Source organism: Gigantopelta aegis, chromosome 8 (assembly GCF_016097555.1).
Source record: "Gigantopelta aegis isolate Gae_Host chromosome 8, Gae_host_genome, whole genome shotgun sequence".
Classification (NCBI taxonomy): domain Eukaryota; kingdom Metazoa; phylum Mollusca; class Gastropoda; order Neomphalida; family Peltospiridae; genus Gigantopelta; species Gigantopelta aegis.
In genome coordinates, this window is record NC_054706.1 from 68,285,407 (window position 1) to 68,291,406 (window position 6,000).

The 6,000-nt window shown below is 38.7% G+C and overlaps 1 protein-coding gene across 1 annotated transcript in view; it reads right to left on the reverse strand.

The window, feature by feature from the left end:
- Window positions 1-5,428, reverse strand: part of LOC121378191 — a 75,360-nt gene extending 69,932 nt beyond the window's left edge. The window contains exon 1 of the mRNA XM_041506262.1: window positions 4,585-5,428. The gene's annotated coding sequence lies outside the window, so the exon portion shown is untranslated. The remainder of the gene's footprint in view (window positions 1-4,584) is intronic.
- Window positions 5,429-6,000: the final 572 nt, after the last annotated feature.

Below are 6,000 nucleotides of genomic sequence, written 5' to 3' on the forward strand. Positions count from 1 at the left end.
ATTGTGGATAAACGGTCAAATACGTTCCATTAACCTTGTTTCGCTTTCCAGGGGCGGAACCAGGATTTTGTAACGGTGACCAACTAACAGTAAATATTGTGGATAAATGGTAAAATACGTACCATTAAAGGGACATTCCTGAGTTTGCTGCAATGTTTCAGATGATATCGACTAACAGAGACGTTTTGACGACTATAATTACATATCAAATATATTTTTCTGCATAAATTATTAGTGGATGTATATTAAACGTATTAAACGTGTTTTGTACTAGGTTAACTTTCATTTTATTTTCTAAAAAGGATTTTTTCGTACGTAAGAAATTATTTGAAGACAAAATCCAGTTTGGACTTCTTACAAATATTAAAACGACCAGAACCACATAGAATATACAGAAACTGATGTTCTAAACAAGAAAATATATTTAATATGTATGTTTAATCGTAGAAATATTTTATTAGTCGGAAACATCTTACAGTGCAGCAAACTCGGGAATGTCCCTTTAACTTCGTTTTGCTGTCCATCAGCGGAACAAGGATTTTTTAAGGGGTGGGTGGGTGTCACGAAATTTGTAAAAGGGCAAACTGAAGTTGTCGAGAGCACAAATGAGCCAAACTGAGTGTTTCGGGGGCATGCGCTTCGAAACTAAACATGTTCAGAGATGCCTTCTCAGGTCATTAAAGTGTTGTATATTGTGAATGATGAATAACAAACAAATAATTTTAAAAAACCCCACCAACCACACCGTCATTAAATAAAACATTTCATTCAAACCAGCGGGGGTGGATGGTGTCACGGAAACGTGTTATCCAAATTCAGGCATTTTCGTTTAATTCAGGCAAAAATCAACCTCTAAATATCCACCCACCCAACTCACCCCCCCCCACCCCACCCCGCCCAACTCCCCTCTCAACCCCCGCACAACCCACCAACAAGACAATGAGAGCCTATACGCCTATGCTGATAATCATTTTTCATTTAGCCAGTCCTGCCATTAACAAGCTACAGTTTGTGTTGATGCCGTGGCGTATTGGTAACATGATATAATAATAGCGCCCTGCTGGTTAATGCCGTTCAGATACCACAGTTATTGCACAATGTAATACATTTTACGAAGCGTGAGGACCAATCAGGAATATCTGACTCGGACAGTAGCTTTAATAATTCATAGCCCATCTTGTTGGGTAAATCCCATAATATACTGATCACCAATAAAAACGCACCAGATCTACTCTTTCCAATTTCTATTCTGCCCACGTGTATTGCGCAATGCCATTTTATTGTATACTCAACTCCATTGGAAAGGCAACAGTCACAATTGTTAAAATTTGTTTTGTTTAACGACGCCACTAGAGCACATTGATTTATTAATCATTGTCAACCATTTCGTAATTTTGACATATGTCGCAGAGAGGGAACCCGCTACATTTTGCCATTAAATGCATCTATGAAAAAGATAGGAGAAGAAAAATAATAAATTTACGATCTTCTATTTTATTGTATATGTATATATAAAATAAAAACATCAGTTCAATTTATAGTTTTTATCTTTTATATATATATATATAATTGGATGCATTCTGGTGGAGGGTAAATAACCCAGAAATAGTACACAAGGGTTAGGGTCATTCTGTGTTTTATAGCAACCTCACACATGCGGTATTAATAAGAACTGAAAAAAAGGCTGGGTACAGGGTTCGCAGCACGGTACCGGCTCCCAACCCAGAGCGAGTTATAACGACTCAATGGGAAGGTGTAAGACCACTACACCTTCTTCTCTCTCACTAACCACTAACAACTAATCCACTGTTCGGGACAGACAGCCCAGATAGCTGAGGTGTGCGCCCGGGACAGCGTACTTGAACCTAAATTGGATATAAGCACGAACATATTGCCATATGAGAATTAAAGGGACAGACCCTAGTTTTTAAACACTACAGCATGTGTTTCAATATTAGAGCCGTTTATGATCACCGAAATTAAACATTACTTATATTTTATTCTTTAGATTATCCATTTCCGTACAACCGAAATGTTTCTGGTCATCCTGGTATTTCTAATACCAAACAAATGCATTTTTCATATTTTAAAAACGCACGTGTGTCTGAGAAGTAAGCGATTTATTGATACGAGTTCTGGTCTATTTTTAAAAGATATTTCCCGGTTTTAACGTCACAGACTCTTCTTTCACTGTGTTGTAACTTTATCCAAATGTGTTACAGGTTTGTAGACTAACTAAACTTAGTCTCCATTTTTACGGGTTAAAACTTTAAGTTATTTAATCACCGAAAAGCTAATCGTAAATCAAACAAGTGCAGTTCTTTAAAGAGCCTCAATTCTTATGTATAGCAAACAATAAAAGAAACACAGATATTAATTTGGTTTTCTTTAATTTATTTTAAATTATAAATATTAATTTAATATAATTTTATTTATTTTAAATTATTCAGTTTTAATCCATTTATTTGTCGTGTATAGCAATATGTGCTATCCACTGAATCTGTTAAGTATGACACAAAATAGGTCAGGCGTGTACCGAGCAAAATAATTGGCTAACTGCCAACACGATTATCGATTTCAAATTAAAAAAAACCCACCGTAAATAAAACTATTTTCCTTTATTTGTGGAATTCAGATAACAAAATTGTAATTTATAGCTAATGGGTATTCGAGGTTATGGTGCGTATTTTTGACCTTGGTGTGTGTGTCTAGTGACTTCATAATAGCGTACATCTAACTTTATTGCCATATTTCTCCATCATTTAGACGCAATCATTAAAATAGGTCATATAATAAAGCATTAGTTCGCCAATGGTTCGGAGAGTGGGGCAAGGGAGAGGACGAAACTGCGTTCTCCTGATGAGCTGTCTGTCTAGGATCGAACCCCGTCGGGCATATGTTTACATGTGTTTGGCATCTATTTAATGCAGAAAATTACACCATTACGGAAGATGGAACATTTTGAAGACAAACAAAAATGAATTATGAGTACTTCAAACTATATTTATTACACTATAACAGTAATAAGAATTGTGCTTTACTCGTAAATTTATGTTTACGTGCAAAACTAAACGTACGTCTTGTGAAATTGGGCCCTGACTGGTGCGTTTTCAATGGAGCTCAGTATATAAGAAATGGCATTGCACAACCCGTTTGGGCATAATGGCGACGGGAAACAGTACAGCTGCTTCATGCGCCGATCTATTGTCAAAACATCTGTATTGAACGGAAGTGGAAAATACTCATAATCGGCTTCTAAATTATTATCAGGATGCAGCATTCACAAACAGCTGTAATGCTGAACAATCAATAATGCACTAGCGACATTTATACCACAAATCCCCTTTGGATCCCTTTTTTTGCTCTCCAAACTGTAGTTATCGTCTGGCGTCACTAACACAAACGGTGCTCGATGCATTATATTATATTGGATTTTTGCGCACGTGTGAAGAATTTTACATGCACGACGGCCTGCAAAATTACCAAGCCGTGCCACAGTTGCAGGTTTGCTGGAACCTTCAATGGATGTATTACGTAAGCACTTGTCAAATGATTGGGAAGAGTTGTTTTGATGATTGTGCGCCCGACTAACCCCAATACTAAACCTATAGAATTTCCCAGCTACAAATATGGTTGACATGTCAAATGAGAAATAAAATAAAACAATGTGCGACCATTGTACGAGTTTTATTGTCTTCATGAATTACTCATGTGTAGCTGAAATAGTCCGATGCTGTGTTAGCATTGATCATACCAAAAGAAGGCCAGTGAACCCGCGCATAATAGAGAGAATAATACACGGGTGTCCGTTGACGAGAGGCTATCTTCTAACCATTCGTTGTGAGATAAATCGTCTTCAACGGACATGGGTGTATTACTCGGTTTCTTACAAACCCTGAAACATTCATTTTTAATATAGCTTTACGGACAAAATCTAAACAGATATTGGTCGTGTAATTTGTGGAACATCCCTTAACACTCACCAGGTATAATGCGTATACTGTCATTTATAATAAACCACTTGCAACTGATAGAATACACACAAGACGAGTAAACACACCCCTTTCTTCCACCCTACCCCCTAATTAAAAAAAAAGAAAACAAAAGGAAAACAATATATTTTCTGACTGTAACGCGCGCGCACAAACACACACACACACACACACACACACACACACACACACACACACACACACACACACACACATTGGCATATATAAGCAAATGTGATGCCTTTCACCATTTCTTAATGCACTTGATATGCATGAAAACTGTCTACTGCTATTAATACATGATCGCACTGCCATCATGCAGCTACAAACTGCCAATGGAAAAACTGAAAACTAAAAGAAGTAAAAAGAAAAACAGCACATACACACATTGACATATAAACACATTTTGATGCCTCTAACCATTACTTAATGCACCCGATATGCATGAACACTTTCTACTGTTAGTAAAAAGAACCCACTGTCATCGTGCTGTTATAGACTGCGTGTTGGAAAACTCAAAATTGGAAGAACTAAACAAGAAATACAACACATACACACACTGACACATATACACAATGTTCTCGACTCTCACCTTTACTGAATGCACGTGATACGTATGTCCGAACGAGTAGCTCCCGTCGCTAGTGTGGCACCGTGTTGTCAGTGAATGTTTATGGTGGCAGTCCGGTCAATACACACACACTCACATGTTCCGGCCTGTAGTACTAGCCTCATGGGATTGCTCTGGTATTGATCAGTGACAAATTATTCATCAATGATATTCAAACTAAGTTGACGGAGGAGGTCTGGCAATCATCCGAGTGTGTTGTGTGTGTGTGTGTGTGTATGTGCGCGCGCACTCTGTGACCTGCAGAGCTCTTAGTTCTTAGATCGTAATTTCGATTCCACTGCAGCAGACCTTCACTTTTAAAGCATCACTCCGCACCATTATAAACAGCATCGATGTCCAAATCTGGGGTTGAGCTATTTAGCGCGGGAAAATACTGCCAGTCGTCTGCATCAAACGCACATGCAGGATAGCGAGAGATTCACGTGCAAAGCAATGTATTTTTGTGTGTGTGTCTTCTACAGTTGCAGCTGTTATTGGACACACGGCAGTGTGAACGGACTATCGGCTACCCCCGCACGAAGCAGAACCATCTGTTGGGATCTAGGAATGCTGTTCTAATGGTTTGTGACAATCTCGCTATCCCCACTGTACTGGCAGGTTCGCGCACGAAGTCCGCCTATAAACATATACAACTATCGATTCTCCAGCGTTGATGCACACTCAACCTTCGTTCTGTAGTCACCGAACAATGCCTCTTCTCCCAATGATGCGCAATCCGCTTTTGAGAATTTTTTCCGGACCATCAAAGCTATTATGTGCAAGTGCTTTCTGTGGTAAAACAGAAAACTGCCAACACGGTAATGACTTTTAAAATCTTAGCCCGACAATCAATGTCCAAGTTCTCTCTAATTGGAGCCGTAATGCTAATTATCATAAGTCATTGTTTCTCTCCGGCTCGATGTGAAGAGATGGTGGTGTATTGTTGTTATTTCTTCCATGGACATTCATTCCGCAACACGCGGTTATCGATTATCGCTTGATATTTAAGAGAGGGAGAAATAAAAACAGGCGATGGCACAGTTATGAATCATGCCATTTCCTTCCATCTGATTTGCCAATGCCTGTTTTTGTTACAGTTTCCAATTGCCACGCGGGACGTATTTATTCAGTGTCGTAGGTGCTTCTTAATGAAAAAGGAATCATTTCTGATTTGATTGGAATGTGGGGTTTTTTTTTTTACTGTTATGTTGAGTTCACGGCTTTATAATTTTTTCATTTCAACTTATTTTCGTGCTTATATCCAATTAAGGTTCAAGCACTCTGCACTGGGCACACACCTCAGCTATCTGGGCTGTCTGTCCAGGACAGTGGGTTAGGTGTTAGTTGGTTAGTGGTTAGTGAGAGAGAAGAAGGTGTAGTGGCCCTAAGGACTCGCTC